Source organism: Gracilinanus agilis, chromosome 4 (assembly GCF_016433145.1).
Source record: "Gracilinanus agilis isolate LMUSP501 chromosome 4, AgileGrace, whole genome shotgun sequence".
Taxonomy (NCBI): Eukaryota; Metazoa; Chordata; class Mammalia; order Didelphimorphia; family Didelphidae; genus Gracilinanus; species Gracilinanus agilis.
This window is the reverse complement of record NC_058133.1, coordinates 203,119,410-203,138,500: the sequence shown is the minus strand read 5'-3', so window position 1 is coordinate 203,138,500 and position 19,091 is coordinate 203,119,410.

Here is a 19,091-nt window from a genome sequence, read left to right as displayed (position 1 = left end):
CCCCTTCCGTACCCCCAGCTGCTGCCCCTGTGTTTTGGCCCCCGCGGCCCCCCAGCCGGGCCCCAGGGATGGCGAGTGGGAGCGGCGGCAGAGCCCTGGGCGCCAGGCCGAGCCCAGGCGAGCGCGGGGCCCGGAATCCGGAGCCCGGCTGAGGGGGGCCCGGAAAACCGAGGCTAACGGCTGCAGCCCCCTCCCCCCAGCCCCAGGCAGTCCCGGGGTCCTCCTGCAACAATGGGCTTGTGGGGGGAGCCAGGAACCGACCGAGGGCTGGAAGGAGGTGGAGGTGGAGGTGAGGTGTGGGGCCGGGGGCCACCTGGAAGAGGGGAGGAGAGGCCAGGGCTGGAGTGGGCAAGGCTCCTATCCCCCCATCCCCCAACCTCAGGCCTCCGGGTGGGGGTATTGAGGGGGAGGGGGAGGCCTGAGGCAAGCTGACCCCCGACCGCCTTCCTTTTCCCTCCCAATGCCCTGAACTGTAAGGAAATAAGCCCAAGCCTTGGGAAGTGATGCCAAGTTTCAGGAGCTGATGTGATGACGAAGACATGGCCAGAACAACTCTACCCCAAAAGATTCAATGTGGGAAGGGGTGGGGGGGGGGTGAAAGGGGGTGGTGGAGAAACCTTTAGTTACCTTGTTTTTTCATAGGCAGGACAATATTTTAAGTAGAGGATACTGCTCCGTTTTTTGAGGGAGTCATTCCTATAAGATCTCCCCCTCCTGTTTAAGTTGTTAGAATTTTATTTAGGCTCAGGAGTTCTGGGCTTTGGGGAACCTTATGGTCATTTCAGGCCACCAGGCAAAATCGAACCTTTCCCAGACTTTGGGTTGACTACTTCTGACTTTTGAAAAATTTTCCAGAAGAGTAATTCCCTTTTACTTAAACATTCTCAGGCTAGAAAAGATGTAGTCTTGTTTTTGGAAGTAGAATTGGTCTTGGAACTTCATTTTTAATCAGCTAGGTAAAGGGCATTGTTTAGTTTAAAAGGATCAGAAGTTTACTGTTATCAGTGGTCTTGAGTAATAGGTCCCTTTGCAATTAATTTGGTGATTTTACTCATTCTATTTAAAAATATTAAGGGTATATCTGCAACTCAAAAATATTCATAGGGTTATCTGATTTTTCCAATACTTGGAGTACCATAGGATCTAAGAATATTGTGGCTTTTACCCAGTTTCTACATTTTTTAAAAAGTGAAGGGCTTTGATTAGATGAATTTTAAGGCCTCTACCAGATAATGAATTCTAATTCATTATTAGCCCCTTTCCCTTTTTTATCTGATATCTTTTTTAATATAATCAAGTGCTAGAAAGAGACTTTAGAGACCATCTAACCGGTGCAGAGGTTCTTAAACATTTTTTGTGTGTCATATGCACCTCTAGCAGTCTGGTGAAACATATGAACCCTTTCTCAGGATAATTAAAAACAAATTCATAATTGAGGGAAATGCTAAATTTCAATTGGAGGTTAGTGAAAATAGAGATGTGAATTTTCCCTCATCAAAGTTTATAGACCTTTCTCAAATCTATCCATGTATGCTTTGGGGGGGGGGGTCTGTGGATCCCAAGTTAAGAATTCTTGAGCTAAACTCTTAAGTGCAGGGTTCTTTTCATATATATCCCATATGAACAAATATAAATGTGTGTATGTACATACAAAGGAGACTTGTAGAGTATATGTACTTTAACAAATTGGTGAGATGAATGGATATTTGAGGAAAGGAGAGAATTTAATTAATTTTTAAAAATCATGCATTTACAAATAATGTTGATTTATATTTAATTTTAAAATATTTTGTTTCAGCTACCCTTGAAACAGTAACGATTTTTACAACTTCACATCCTTGTTGGATCCAAAGGAATTACTAAGTTTTCCTTTTTACTTCTTAATCTTGTAAGCATTATTCTGGACACTATGAATGCTACTTGGATGCCCGTTAAGGTAAGAGGTCTTTTTTCTTAGTTGGTGTGCTTTTGCTATTTATGTTCTTTTGAATGAAAGAATGACATAATTAATTTTAATGTTGGTATTTGCTATTTACTTATTAATCTTAGGTAGTTCATTTGATTCCTAGAATAGAACACCCCTTATTGTCAATTGCTGATGTCCCTTTTCAAGGACTTTAAAAATATTCAGTTCCTGAACCATCCTCCATTATCCTGTGTTCAGCTCTTTCCTTTATATCCTAACAAACTATATAGTTGTCAAGTTTTGCTTTTTAAGTTTGGTAGGAAGGATTAGAAAATTTAAAAACTTATTTCTACTTTTAAACTTAATAAGTTATGTCATATGTACAAGGATACATACTACAGTTGAAAATCAGGAGCTGACTAAGATTGCAAAGTGTCACATAGCATTTGTTTTTTTTCAGTAATTTTCTGCAGCATATTAGAATTCTGTTATCTTTTTGGCCTTTAGAGTTAAACCTTGTTAGCAAGTTGAATGTAGCATGGCTGAGGAATGGTCATTATGGAGGTCCTTCATCCTTTGCCTTTCTTCCTTTGTCCTTCATAAAAGCTTTCGTTGCCCAAACGCTGTGCAGATGGGATCCTATGCCAAGTCACATGTCATTGGTCTAACTATTTCAACAATAGAGATAAAAGTATTTGGAGATAAAGCTGTCATCAGTGTGGGTGACCCTCCCTTTGATATAGAGGAACAAACTGGTGGATATATAAGCTGGTTCTCAATAGGCTACAGGTTATCAATCTCTTTGTGCCCAATAGCTACCAGAAAAGCTAACTAAACAAGACCAATATATGCCACTCACTGATATAAGGCACTTAAGGTAGGGAATCAATAAATTAACAAGCATTTATTAAGGGTACTAGGCACTGGGCTAGGTGCTAGGGATAGATAAAAATAAAATGCTCCCTGCCCTTAAGAAGCTTATATTTGGGGAGTCATCCATTTACATATGTCAGTATCTACAGAATAAATTTTGAAATACATATAGTGTAGATTAGGGAGAGAAGACATTCTCAGTTGGAGGGATCAGGAAAACTTTCATGTAGAAGGTGGTACTTAGTTGAGTCTTGAAGGAATAATGAATTCTGAAGTCAAAGTGAGGAGGGAATGAGTTCTAGGTGTTAGGGGATAATGGGCAAAAACCCTGGGCCTGGAATTAGAGTGCCATGTGTGAAGAATAAAAAGGTCAGTTTATATTGTAGAAAATGTGGAGGGAAGTAAAGTTGGAAAAGCAGGGTGAGGTTGGATTGTGAAGACTTTAAAAGCTCTATAGAGGAGTTTATATTTGATTCCAAAGGCAATACAGAGCTTTTGGAATTTATAGAGTAGGAGAGTGATGTGCTTAAGAAAAATCATGTCAGTGTGTGGAGAATGGATAAGATCAGCTTGAGTCAGAGACACTTACTGCAAAGAAGTCCAAGCATGAGGGAGTGAGGTCCTGAATTCTGGTGATGACTTTATAAGAGATGAGAAGGGAATGAATAACAGTAGAATTGACAAGATTTGGCAATTGATTGGCAATGTGAAATGAAAGAGCGTGGAATGGAAGATAAATTTGAGGTTGTGAATTTGGGAGACTGAAAGAATAGTGGTGAATTCAATAAAAATAAGGAGATTTTGAGCAAGAGTGGTTTTGGAGGGAAAGATAATGAATTTAGTTTGGAGCATGTTGAGGTTGAAATGGCTTTGAGACATCTCATTTAAAATATCCAATCTGCAGTGGGTGGTATGGAAATGGAGCTCCGGAGAGACACTAGATATTCAGTTCTGTCAGCTTTGTAGAGATCATAATTAAATCTTTGGGATTTGACGATATCACTAAGTGAGAAAGGAGAGAGGGGAAAAAATATATATATAGTAGAATGTGTTGGAAAGTTAACAATTTATTCATGCAACAGGTTCATGAGCTTGGACTTAGACAGTGGAAAAGGTATTAATTGGGACAGGTAGATAGAGTGCTGGGACTGGAGTCAGGAAGATTAATCTTCCTAAGTTCAAATTCAGCCTCAGACACATATATTAACTGTGTGACCCTGGGCAAGTCATTTAATTCTATTTGCCCAAGTTCCTCATCTGTAAAGTGAGCTGGAGAAGGAAATGGCAAAACACTCCAGTATCTTATGTTGTGTGTGTATGTATAACTTATATATCATATCTAATATCCAGTGTCTATGCCAAAAAAATCCCAAATGGGGGTTATGAAGAGTTGACATGACTAAACAACAACAGTATCACTTATTATATAACTTAATTTTTAAGATTTTAGTTCAATTTAAATGATAAAAGTAGTCATTTTGAATTACCTGTAAATTTAGATTTAAAGAAATCTTTAGGTGATATAGATCTTTCTCCAGATGTAGATATGGATAGCATTCTTTTCTCAATTTATCAGTTTCTGAAAGGAAACCTAGTTCCTTGATAATTATAGCCATTGTAGTGGAAAACTAGTCTTTCCCTCATTTCTGCTGCTGTTTCTGGTTGGCTTAGCTGGATGGCAGGTGGTGATAGTAGTAGGAAAGGGTCCAACTTAACAGTTCTTTCAATTTTTCTCTATGTAGAGGTGGGGAGACTACATAGGGAGCTAATTTGATGATGTAGATTTCCACTTAGGAAAAATGGTTTTGAGCAATACCGAGCCTTCTAATCTGGGCTTCATGAACATGCCTTTCAGTTCTTGGCTACATGGGGTCTGGTTGCAGTGAAATATCAGGGGACACCAGTGTCTCAGTGTTTTCTTAATAGCAGGCTTGGTTGAAACTCTTTTCCTCTATATACAGAAGTCTACCTATATAGTTATAGTCATGGAATTATTGATTTAGGTCTAGGATGGCCCTCATAGATGACACCATTCCTTCATTTTATAGATGAGGAAATAGGCACAGAGGGGTTCAGTGGCTTGCCATCTAGTTGGTAGCAGTACCTCTAGGGTTTGAATCAAAAGTCTGTAGGCCCTGAATCCAAGACTCTTCAGGATCCCACTGGTATAGGACATAACTCAGCTTGTCATAGACTACTGTTTGTTAGAAATGTCAAGTCAAAGATCGCTGAAATGCAACAATAGGAACTTGTTACTTTATTGGGAGCATAGATATGTGGCTAACTATTGTTTTATAAAAAACAATATTCATTATTTTGCTTAGTGAAACAATTTCAGTTTAATAAATACTTTTAATTTCTTTAAGGATAACTTGATTATAAAAGAGAGAAAAGGGTAACTTAAAGTCTTATTTTGTTTTAAATAGATTTAAACACATTTCTTAATAATACTAGTTGTGGCTTATATAGAATCTGTTCATTTTTAAGCAAAGAGAAGTTGAGTTGATTGAGGTGTAAATTTGGATTCTTGGGCTTCTTATATCTGTTAATTTGTTTCAATTGATTATGGTTCCTGAAAGGCTTATTTTATTTTTTATTTTATTTTAATTAATTTAATTTAATTTTTAAATTTTTTTCCATGATTCTTATTGTCTCCCTCCCCTCTTATTCCCCTTTCCTGGAGGTGAAAAGCAATTTCACTAGGTTGTACATATATTATCACTCATATCCTATTTCCATGTTATTCATTTTTATAATAGAATAATCTTTTAAACCCAAACCCCAAATCATATACCCATACAAACAAGTGATAAATCATATGTTTTCTTCTGGATTTCTACTCCCACAGTTCTTTCTCCAGATGTGGATAGCATTCTTTGTCATAAGTCCTCAGAGTTATCCTGATTGCATTGCTATTAGTAACAGAGTCTTTTACATTTGATCATCCCACAATGTTTCAGTTACTGTATATAATGTTCTTCTGGCTCTGCTTATTTCATTCTGTATCAGTTCATGGAGGTCTGAAAGGCTTATTTTAGATGGATATTAAATGTTAGAGCTAAGTGTTTATTTGTCTTTGGATTTGCTTAGTAGTTTATGTTTTGAGAGTTTTTAAAGCATTGTATTATTGGATTGCCTTATTTCTGGTTCTTTTTAGTTTATTCCATTGATCTATTTTTCTATTTGTTAACCAATACCAAGTGGTTGTAATCACAGCTGCTTTATAATATAGTTTGAGGTCTGGAAGTGCTATTCCCCCTTTTTTCCTTTATTTCCCTTGACATTCTAGGTCAGAGGTGTCTAACTGGTGGCCAGTGAGTTGCATGGGATCCATAGCACTCCCGAGTATGACTGGAACCAGATTGGGATTGGGAAATATTTGACAAAATAAGTCAAAATACAGTAAAACATAGATGATAATATATTTTAAAACTAAGTCAATATGCAGCCTTCCAGGATCTCTGTAAGTATGGATTAGTGGTCTTTGTTTTTATGTGTTTGGCATTTTTATTCTAGATCTTTTCTTTCTATAAGTCAGTTTTGTTATTTTGTCTAATTCCAAAAGATATCTCTTTGGTAGTTTGAAAAAGCATTAAAGTTGTAAATTAAATTTAGTTGTATTTTGTTTTTATGAATGAGTCTTCACAAATATTAAAGTGTTATGCCAATGCTACTGGAATGGCTCAGACATAGTTCTAGAAATGCTAAAATTAGTTATAAGAAAAGAGAAAAAAATTAAAGGCATAAAGATAGACAAAAAGGAGACAAAAGTATTTGTTGATGATGTCATAGTTTATTCAGACTATTGATGTTTACTTCTATGAAGCATATGATCTCAGTGATAATTATAAGAATAATTTATTACAAATTTATTGTTGAGAAATTTTTAAACTTTGTTTGCAGACAGTGAATTCTTTTAAAAAAAATTTAAATCAGTGTGCTCAAAAGTATAGTTCTGCTTTCAGTGTTGTCTACTTTCTCCTCCTTAATTGAGAGTGGGGTCATCGAAATACATTGTAAGGGGAACATAGATCTTTGGAAATATAGGGGTGTGAGAACTATGGAGCACAATGTAGTATATTCCTAAGGGACTTAGGAATAGAAATAGACTATTTTTTATAATCAATTTTTATTACAAACTTAAAAATCAACAAACAAAATGCACAAAATCACATATAAAATGATAAATTCCAGTTTTTAATATACTTTTATCTCATGTTCCCCTTTTTCTTTTTAAAATTTTATTTTTTATGCATTTGGTGCAAGTATTAATAAACAGTTTAATATATAAGTTTAGGAAAAGGGGAATGCATGTGATGCCATGAATTTCTTGAAATCTTTGACACTATTCATCACCCTTTTCTTGAAGTTATTCCCTTTTTTTTTTTAGGTTTTTTGACACTGCTCTCCAGATTTTCCTTGTACCTGTTTGACTACTACTCAGTGTCCTTTGTAGGATTTTCATCTAGTTCTTGCCCACTCATCATGGGTGCTCTTCAGGGTCTATATCGTCCTTCTCTTCTCCCTCTGTACTATTTCACTGAATAACCGTTTCATTAGCTCCTATGGATTCTAGTATCTCTATGCAGGTGATGATTTTTCAGATCTATTTATCCAACTGTAAAGTTTCTCTTAATTTTCAGATTTACATCTCTACCTATTGTACATCTCAAACTGGATATCTCATAGACATCTTAAACTTAATATGCCCCAAATTGTATTTAATTATCTTTCCCCACAAATCCTCTTCCCTTTCCATAGTTTCCTATTGCTGTTGAGAGTACTCTATCTTCTCTTGCCACCTAGGCTCTAGGTGTGATCCTTGACTCCTCATTCTCATTCCCCATATCTCCCATAATCATTCAGTTGTCAAATCCTGTTTAACATTTTTGCTGATTAACATCTTCATTATATGCTCCCTTCTTACCTTTGACAGTGCTACCACCTGTATTAGTTTAGATTTGGACTATTACAATAGCCCTTCTGTTTGGTTTCCCTGCTTTATCCTTCCCCAATCTAGTCTGTCTTTCACTCAGCTTTTAACTTTCTAAAGTACTGTTCTGAGCATGTTACTCTCCCCATTTAGTAAATTCCAGTGATTCCTATGGCCTTCAGGATCAAATAGGAAATCCTTTTAAAGTCTTCCATTACCTGGATCCTTTCTACCTTTTGAAGCCTTCTTAAACCTCTCTCTAGCCTAACACTTACATCTGTTCTGTAATCCAGTGACATTGATTGCCTTCCTTATCCTTGCTCATTGCAAAAGATGAAATAAAAGTTTGAAACAGAAATTTTCTGAGCATTTCATCTTATTAAGCAGTGCATACCAGTTGCCTAACAAAAATGGACTAAGTCTCTTCCTTAGCTTAGGGGTGGACCCCAAATACAGGGGGAGATAAGACTTTTTTTATATATTAAAAACAATCAAACAAAACTAATTAATTAAAAGGAAACTATACAATATTAGGTAATCTTATTTCTAATTGAATGAAAGATTAAGGATTTCCAAGTTGGGAGGGGGTAATGAACAGGTACTGTTCCCTGAATTCAGAAGAAGAGGTGTTCTACTCTTCCCCAACTGTCTGTAAACAATTAGAGGAACATGGAAACAATTACTGCTTGATCAGTATCAGACCACTTTTCAGAAGGGCACTGGGTTGCTAGAGGTGTAAAAACTCCTTACATCAGTCTGACGGAGTTTCTGGTCAGCATAACCTTTGTCCTGGGTTAAGGGTCCCTATACAGCTTTTCAGATGGTCTGCCAGGGTTTTCAGAGAAGACTGGTACCTCTGGAGGGAGGGTGTGCTGAACCCATTTTTTTCAGGGTTGCTTTCTTCTTTGATGTTTACCTGCCACCCAGCCAACTGTAGCATATGTACTGCCCGCACTCAGGTAAAACCATCTCTGTAGGCAGCCTAAACCAGGTTGAAGGAAACCAATGAGCCTCAAATCTATCAGTGAATTAAAGAGGTTGTAGATCTACCCCAAGCATTTCCCTCTGGCAGAATGGGCAGATAAGAACAATTTATTCCAAGTGAGGGTGGCTAAAGCAAGCACGGTGGAGCTTTTAGAGCTTTGTTAGACATCATAAAAGCCTAGGTCATCTACTGAATTGTGAGCCGTCACCAGTCATCTTGACTTTTCTTGCCTTTGGACTTATGTGACCCTGGAAAAGAGAGAGTAAGGCCCATGACTTTATGCAACTCTACCTCACTTGATTCCAATTTATTTGTGAGTCAGAAGACATAACCTGGACCATTTTGTCATTTTGCATTTTACTATTTTTCTCTCTCATTATTGATTTTTACTCCTACCTCAAAAGTCCTTATGGTGATGTGCAAGTGACAAAGCAGCAGACTGGGAGTTATAGTCACAACCCCTGAACACATGGCTTAGGGCAGTGATGGGCAAACTATGGCCTTCAGGCCAGATGTGGGCTCCCTGAAATGTTCTATCTGGCCTGGCAACATTATTCCTAATTTGACAAATACAATGAGTAGGATACAATACAATGAAACTTCAAAAGATTTGCCTTAGAAACAGACTGACAGATGAGCATTTCCTTTCCTTTGGCCTCCTCTTTAAAAAGTTTGCCCATCACTGGCATAAGAACCATCTCACTGGAAACAGCATGGAAATTGATAGCCCCCTGGGGGGACCGAGCAGCCTCTTTATTTATTTATTTATTATGTTTTTTTAGGCCCTTAACTTCTGTGTATTGGCTCTTAGGTGGAAGAGTGGTAAGGGTGGGCAGTGGGGGTCAAGTGACTTGCCCAGGGTCACACAGCTGGTAAGTGTCTAAGGCCGGATTTGAACGTAGGACCTCCTGTTTCTAGGCCTCAATCCACTGAGCTACCCAGCTGCCCCGTGAGCAGCTTTTTTAAAGAACTATACTCTTCACTTCCTGGCTTGAGGAAAGGGCTAGAAAAGGTCCTCTAAAAACTGTCTGCTTGAAGCTGTCTGCTTCACTTAGTGTTGGCCTGATTATCACAGCAACCTTGTCCTCATGTACCATAGTGGGTGGGTAAACCTGCCTTGTAGACAAAACATACAATGTATAAAAACTTAAATGATGATGATTCTACTCATTTTGGTACATGGAATGTGTGCATGCTTATGGACAGCAATGAAATCCAGTAGACCCTAAAAGATGGACAGCTTATATTGCAAGAGAATTTAGCAAGTATTGCATCCAAAGAGTAACCCTGAGTGAAACAGAGGCTGGCAAATTAAGGGATCTTGCCGAAGTCAAAGCTGGATATAAATTTTTCTGGAGTGGTTACTGTGATAAAAATGCTTTGAAGCTGATGTAGGTTTTGCAATCAGATCTAATCTAGTCAATAAAGCTTGTTTACCTCCCAAAAGGAATGAATGACAAGCTCATGACAATGTGATTGCTACTTGCATGAAAGTTCCATACTATCATCATCATCAATGCATATGCTCCCCATGATGAATTCTGATGAAGTCAAAGAAAAATTTTATGAATATCAACAGGTTGCCAAAACAGGTCAGGTTTGTAATTCTGGGTGACTTTAATGCCATAGTAGGCATAGACTAAATGACATGGTCGGGAGTCCTAGGGAGGAATGAAACAGCAATAATAATAGCCACTTGCTCCTGAAGCCTTGTGTGCTTTATGTCCTCATCACCAATACTGTCTTCTATTTACCTAAATGCAATGAAACTTAGTGGATGTACCCTTGAAGCAAACATTTACATTTAATAGATTCTCACTCTAAGGAGAATAGACAGAATGTGAGAGTGACAAGGCAGTGTGTGGTGCAGAAGGCTGGACAGATCATAGACTTATCTTCTCCAAGTCAAACATTAGAATTCACCAAAAGCAACAGACCCAAGGCAACTTGATCACCAGAAGACTTAATGACAACACATTAGGGTACTTTTCAGTATGTGAAGTTTGTTGCTGACATCCAAGGAAAGCTGAACCAACACACAATTGGCAGCAGTAGAGGAGAAAATTCAGAGGTTTAGTGTATAACACTGCATTTACTTATCTGGGCCAGAATACTTGCAAACATCAAGATTGGTTTGATGAACATGATGAGGAAATTTAGAAATTTCTAAATGAAAAACAAGAACTCCACAGTGTTTATTAGGATACCTCATTTGTCTCAAAGAAGGCAGTGTTTAACTCTATGAAAAGTAAAGCTTCACACAAAGCTTACAGAGATATAGGATTCTTGGCTTCATAAGATGGCAGATGAAATTCACTTTTATTCTGATAGTAACTCAAAGCACTTTCATGATCTCCCTAAGACTATTTATGGACAATGTTGTATCTCAGCTCCTTGGTACTGATATAGTCACAATGATCAGTGATAAGGACATGATCCTGGAGAGATGGGATGAATATTTCCATGGGGTTTTCAACAGAGCATATCAATCAGTGCCGAAGCAATTGACTATATACCCCGGGTTGAAATCAAACCCTCTTTAGCTGAACTAAAGAAGAGGTTTTGTGTGCCATTAGGTTCCTTTTGTGAGGCAAAGCACTTAGTGCTAATTCTGTTCCAGCAGATTTATAGGGCAGGGAGTCCACTTTTCATACAAAAGCTAATTGAAATCTTTCTGATTATATGGCAAGAGAAGGTTAGTCCCCAGATATAGGATGCTTCTATTGTCTACCTCTATGATGGAAAAGGAAATAGTTTGTCTTATGATAATCACGGGGAGGAGTTCTCTTTCTTAGTTATTGTTGGCAAGATTCTTGCCAGAGTCCTCCATAATTGGTCGATCCTTCACCTGGAAAGTGATCACCCACCAGAGAGCCCAGGTGACTTCATAAAGGACTGAGGAATGGTCAATATAGTGTTTGCTGCCTGATAATTCCAGAGAGATGCTAGGAGCAGAACAGGGATCTAAACATAACATTTGCCAGTCTGACCGAAGCCTTTGATTCCGTCTGTTGTGAGAGCTTGTGGAAGATCATGGCAAAATTTGGATGCTTGGAGAAGTTCACCAATATTGTTTAACAGTTCTGTGATGTCATACATGGGTTCTGGATAATGGACAGAGCTCTCATGCTTTTCCAGTCACAATGGAGTGAAGCAGGATTGTGTGCTTTTTCTAATGCTTTTTAGCAGTTTTCAGCTATGTCAGATAGACACCTTCAATGAATATGAAAAAGACATCAAGGTCAGCTACCACAGTAATGGGAGATTATTGAAAAGGCTACAAGCCAAGGTTAAAGTGGAGGGACAGTTGGTGCATGCCTTTCTGTTTGCAGATGATTGTGCGCTCAGAGCAGACTCTGAGACTGAGATGCAACAGAGCATGGGTTGGTTCTCTGCTGCTTGTGCCAATTTTCGCCTGACATTTAACTTGAAGAAAACTGAGGTTCTCCACCACCTAACACTACTCCATCCATTTGTGGAACCATCAGTTATAGCAAATGGAGAAATTTTGAATGTTGTGGAAAGGTTCACTTATCTTGGCAGAATACTTTCCAGGGATATTCATGTAGGTGTAGTTGATGCATGCATCGCCAGAGCTGGTTCATTGTTTGGGAGGCTCTGAAGGAAAGTATGGGAGAGAGGGGGTATTAAGCTGCCTACCAAACTAAAGGATTTTAGAGCTGCTATGCTGAGCTCATTGTTGTAGGCCTATGAAACTTGGATAGTATACCACCAATACCATACTGGGAAATTGAATCACTTCCATTTGAATTGTCTAAGGAAGATTCTATAGATCATTGGGCAAGATAAGCTACTGGACACAGATCCTTTCTCAAGCTGAATTGCCAAACATTTAGACTACTGCAGAGAGTACAAATCTGGACTGGCCATATTGTTTGAATGCCAAATAATACAACTGCCTAAAAGACTTATGGAGAACTTGGACAAGGCAAGAGCTCACACGAACAGGAGAAGCAATACAAGGACACTCTCAAGGTCTCTTTGAAAAACTTTAGTATCCTTTGTGAGACATGGAAGACACTGGCACCAGACTGTTCTGCATGACATACCTGCATCAAAGAAGGTGCTGTGCTCTGTGAGTAAAGTAGAATTGCAATAGCTCAAAAGAAATAAGAGATGTATAAATTTGGAGACATCACCATCCTAAATATTCATATGGGCTATTTGTTCCTAGCCTGTGATAGAGCCTTCCAAACTCATAATGTTCTGATCAGGCGGACACAGTGTACATTGACTTTGACATGATGATGTTATTTTGGTCATCTTCAAGCATGAAGGACAACTCACCAACAAATGATCTAGTTTCCCAGCCATGTAGGGCTGGATTCAAACAGTGCAAAAAGTTTTCTCCCAAATCCCACAACTGAATAAACCTTTTTCACAAGACAGAATTTGGATTAGGCCCATAATTGAATAGAAAGAGAACTAAACTGGCACCACCAGAATTAAGTCCCAAGATAGAGTGATTCACTCAGTTTCCACAATTAATTTTCTTATATAAGACACTTCATCTCCCAATTCCAGGCATTTTCATTGTCTTCTAGGCCTAGAATGCTTTCTCTCCTCATCTTCATCTCTAGGAAATGGCTTTCTTAAGTCAGCTAAAGTTCCACCTTCTTCAAGAAGCTTTTCCCAGTTCTCCTTAATCTTAGCATCTTCCCTCTCAGATTACCCCCAATTTATCTTGTCTATATCTTCTTTAACACATAAATGTTTTCATATTATCTCTTATTAAGGACTATGGGTTTCCTTAGAACAGACTATTTTTTCCCCTTAGTTTAAATCTTCAGAGTTTATACAATGCCTCAAACACAATAGACTGAATAAATACTTATTAAATTGACTTATTGATTTCTGTTATTTATAGCTTATTTTTAAAGTTTATGTTAAAATTTATACTGCTTTGCTTCTCTTTGTCCCTTTCTGAACTTAATTTCTTCTGCGTATTTGTATATTTTTAATTTCCTTTCATAAACCTCTCCCCTTCCTCAATAATTGAAAGCCTTGTCTTGTAAAAATAAAGTCATGCAAAATAAGTCCATGGATGAAAAGATATCTCATTCTACACCTTTGTCAATTCTCTGTAGGGAGCATGTATCTACAACAGTTTTCTGAATTAGTTGTTAGTACATTGATCAACACTCTTAAGGCTTAACAGTTCTTCTCCATTTAGTGTCATGATACTTGTAATATATTGTTTTCCTTGTTTGAATAACTTTACTTTGCCTCATTTCATGCAAATCTTCTCAGGTTTCACCGATTCCACTGCTTTCATTTTTTTCTTACAGAGCAATAATATTCTATTACATTTACATAAAATAATTTGTTTGACCATTCTTCACTTAATGGGCATCCACTTTTTCTAGTAGTTTTCCACTTTAGAAAGTGGTATATATAAATACCTCTGTACATATAATCCTTTTCTTTGCTTTTATCTTTGGGACATCTTTGCTAGTCTGACTGATATGAGGTGGAACCTTATAGTTTTAAAATTTTAATTTTTTTTACTAATGATTTTGAGCATTTAAAAAAATGGTTGTTGGTAGTTCTTTTGAGAAGAATGGACATGTACTTTGACAATTTGTATTTACTAGAGAGCAGCTCTTTGTGTGTATATATTTGTATTAATTATCTATATTGGAAAGCATAGGTTTGTGAGAAATTTTCTGAAAAGATTATTTCTATTTCACGATCTTCCAATTTTATCTGCACTAATTTTGTTTTTGTGAGTGCTTTTCAATTTTATGTAATCAAAGTTGTCCATTTTAACCTCTCTAAATCCCTTGTTTGGTCCTGGACTTTTTCCCTATCCATAGATGTGTGAAAAATTCTCTCTAGTCCGATTTGTTTGTGGTGTTACCTTTTATATCTAGGGCCTGTATATATTTGAAGCTTTTTTTGGGTATATGATATGAGACATAGGGCTAATGCTTATTTGTACCTAATTCTTTTCCAGTTTTTCCCCAACAGCTTTTATTATCAGCAATTTCCTTATTCCTAAAAGTTGGAATTTTTGTTTTTCATCATGTTTGAGCCATCTGAATTTTATATACTTAATCTGTTCTAATGAGCAACATTTCTATTTTTTAACCAGTTCAAGATAGTATTAACAATTACTGCTTTAACTGCAACTTAAACTATAGTTGTTTGAGTGAAATCTCCTGCCACTAGGATTGTCTTTTTGTTTAAGTTTAGATAGCTGTTCTTTTTTCTGATTCTACAAAGTAACCCTTTGGTATTGTAGTATGTCAGTTAATTGGTAAATTGACTTAGATAGTATTCTCATTTGATATTTGTTGATAGGCAGGTAAGTGGTGCATCAGATAGAGTGCTGAATCAAGCCTCAGAAGATCTGACTTCAAATCTGGCTATAGAAACTAGTTTTGTGACACTGGGCAAATCGCTTAACTTATTCCTACTCTCTAGTTGCTTCATCTGTAAAATGGGTATAATAATATCACCAGCATCCCAGTGTTGTGAGGATAAAATGACATGATATTCGTAAAGTTGCAAGTGTTATATAAATGCTGTTTATTTTTATTATTATTTTCATATTAGCATGTCCTAACCTTGAAAAATTGCTTTTTCCATTGCTTAAGTCTTCCTTTATTTCTTGTATAAGATGTTTTATATAATTGTATTCATGTAAGGTTTGAAAGTGTCTTGGTAGATAGATTTTAGATATTTTATTCATTCTGTGGTTATTTTGAATGGAATTACTTTTTCTCTTCATTCTGGGTTTTGTTGGTGATATACAGAAAAGTTGATGATTTTTGTGGGTTTATTATATATCTGCAATTTTCCTGGAGTTTCCTGTTTGCGGGTTTGACTTCCTCTAGTCCATTGATGGCCCACAGAGTGCTCTCTGTGGGCATGAGGCAGGCCTCCCCCCCCCCCCTTTGTTACTAGAAAGGTGGAGCTAAGATGGCCTCTGAGTAGCAGGAACTCTTAGAATCTCCTTCCAGCCAAATAATACAAAGCATCTCAAAAAAATAGAAATCAAAATCCAATAAGTAAAGGGGTACTCCCATGGGGTACAGCCTTATAAAGATAGGCAGTGTTTGGGGATTTCCATGCTATAAGGGGGGGCCAAATTATACTTATTATACTTATCAAAGGGTTTGGGCAATCTCTAAATTCTCTGGGGCTGGTTGAGATTTACCCCTGAAGGCAGTGCAAGACCTTGGCAGCCAGACTTGGGACCAGACTGAAGAGCACTAGAGTCTAGGCAGCAGAGCACTGAGATTAGGCAAAAGTGGCCAGGCTCAGCCGAGGCCGCAGGGACTGGAAAAATAGCCTCAGGGAAAAACCGCTTTAAAGCTTACTACACAAAGAGCTGCCTGCCCTTCTCTCTCAAGCTTCTGGCTGGGAAGGAAAGGTAATACAGAGACAGAAGCTAAGACAACAACGTCCACTAACATGTAGGAACCACAATCCACAAGTAGCAAAATAAATAAACAGAAAAAAAAGCTTTTTGATACTGGATAATTTTTATGGAGAAAAAGCGCAAAATGCAGAAACAACAGCAGAGAGTGACAAACAAGCAAATACATCCAAACTTTCAAAAAAAAAAAAAGGAAATTACAAGCTTTTGAGGAACTCAGAAAGGAGTTCAAGATCCAAGAAAGAAAGATAGAAGAAAAATGGGAAGAAAAGTGGGAAAAAGAAACAAAAATAGTTCAAAAAGAAAATAACAGTTACTAGAAAGGCAGAACTTGGGTGGAGCTGCTCTCCTCCCCCTCTCCACTGTGCCTGATGACATTTTTGCCCAGCCCAGCCCAGCAGCCAATGGGAGGACATGGAGGGGGGGGGGAGGGTTGGAGAAGGTGGATGCCTTACAGGCCCCAGAGCTGAAGGGGTGAGAGCACTGGGGCCACTCCCCTCCCCCTCTCTACACTCACTGAGGACATTCCTTACTTCACTCACCCCTCTGCCCAGCAGCCCACTTAGAGAGCTTTCTCCCTCCCCTTTGTGGGGTAAGGTGGAGGGACAGGGCATGCCCAACAGTCAGTGTTGTGGGGAAGGGCATTGCATGCAGTCTCTGGGAGTCAGTGGGCATAGCACTTGGTCTGGGGGTGGGTGGGGCCGGTCACTCCATTTCTAAAAGATTTGCCATCACTGTTCTAGTCTCTCTCCACTCTAATTCATCTTCCATTTAGCCAACAAAGGGATTTTCCTTAAGTGCAGGTCTAACCATGTCACCTGCTTCCCTGCTCAGTAAACTTCAGTAGTTCTCTATTTCTTCGGGGATCAAATACAAATATAAAAATTTGATGTTCAAAGTCCTTTATAATGCCCATTTCTTCCCCCTCTTCCTCTCTCACCTCTCCAGTCTTCTATTTTCCACCATGTACTTGTCTATTCAGTGACACTGCTTGGCTGTTCCACAAACAATACACTCCATTTTATGCTCTAGTAATTTTTTCTACCTGTCCTCCATACTTTGAATACTCTCTCTCCTCAACTATGTCTCCTGACTTCCTTAGCTTTTTTCAAGGCCCAATTAAAATTCTAATTCTACAGGAACCTTTCTTAATTCTATAGCCTTCTCTCTTTTTAATTATTTTCTATTTTTCCTCAATATTGCTTCTTTGAATATAATTATTTGCTTGTTGTCGCCCCTATTAGATTGTGAGTTCCTTAAGGGCAGGCATAGTACCTGGCATGTCATAGTAGACACTTAAAAAATACTTATTTCCTGAGTTACTAGTTCCTTGAATTAGTTTTTAGTTAACTCAAAAGTTCTGTAAACTATCATAACGCTTGAAAAGAGTGAAAATTGTTTCTTCCTTTTTTTAAAAAACCCTTAACTTTTATCTTAGAATTGGCACTAGTTTTTGGTTCTGTAAAAGGGAATTCTTGGTTCTCTTTGAGTTCACACTTCTGAAAGGGAATCCTTTATTCTCTTTGCCTAGTTGGAGCTAACACTTTGGTTAATACTAAATTAAGGGGGCAGCTAGGTAGCTCAGTGGATTGAGAGTCAGGCCTAGAGATGGGAGGTCCTAGGTTTGAAGCCAGCTTCAGACACTTCCCAGCTGTGTGGCCCTGGGCAAGTCACTTGACCCCCATTGCCCACCTTACCACTCTTCCACCTATGAGCCAATACACGGAAGTTAAGGTTTAAAACAAACAAACAAACAAAAAAAAAACAACAAAAAACCCCACTAACTTAAGTATAAACTTGAACTAGGTGGAGGAGCTAGCAAACCACATAGTGAATTCACACCCTACCTAGTGCTAGGTGAGAAGCCAGCAAAATACTTGGAGAGCTCCACCCTTTTTCTAACTCTTTAACAGTCAAAAACTTGTGAATTCTTTTAAGAGTTCACACCCTCAGAAACTGTGAACCCTTTCAATGAGTATTCACCCCTCCAGAAGGTGTGAACTGGTTCCTACAAACACTTCCCCCCTGGGCAGTGCTAGACTATTTGGAAGCTGTGATTGGCCCCTGTGAAGAGGGGAGGAGACAAAAAGCCACTATAAAAGGCCTTGAATTTCTGAGGCTGTAGTGTGGACTCCAAGAAGAAGTTGACTCCGAGAAAGAAGTCTGCTTGAAGGAGAAGGTTGGCTCAAAGAAGAAAGGCCTCAGGAGTCATCTTGAGCTCAAGTCATTGTCTTGACATGACTGTTTTAGGGATCTTAGGTGAGTGGATAACTGGCTTTCCCTTCCTGTCTTCTGGAGAGAGATTAATTCCAGTTGAAGGTTAACAAGTCCTGGCTAAGCCCTGCACTGGAACAGTATTTAGTTAGATAGGTTAATGTCTTCTCTACCCTTTTGTAGCTCTCTACTTTCACTCTTTCCACCTCTTTTGTAAATAAAAGATTTATAGTTTTCATATATTTAACCAAGCCATTAATTTTAACACTTAGAGTTCCACAGCAGAAGAATGGTAATAAGGGGGCGACAGTGGATTGAGAACCAGGCCCAGAGGTCCTGGGTTCAAATGTAGCCTCAGACACGGCTTAACTGTGTGATCCTAGGCAAGTCACTTTACCCTCACTGCTTAATCCTTATTGGTTCTTCAGCCTTAGAACCATAACCAGGATTGATTCCAAGATGGTAAGGGTTATGGAGGGGGGAAAAAAACTAACCCAAAAAACCAAAACTGAAGACTGGTTAAGGGCAAGGCAATTGGGGTTAAATGACTTGCCCAGGGTGACACAGCTAGAAAGTATCTGAGGTCATATTTGAATCCAGGATCTTCCATAACTAGGCTTGGCTCTGGTTCTTCAACTGTTGAATTACTTAGCTAACCCGATTTTGTTTCTTCTTTACCTTTGCTTTATTAGCCCAGTTTCTTTATTTTGGCTTATTGCTGTTTGTCGATAGAGAATTCTGTCAGATAGTAGTGATGACACTGGCCATTTTTGCT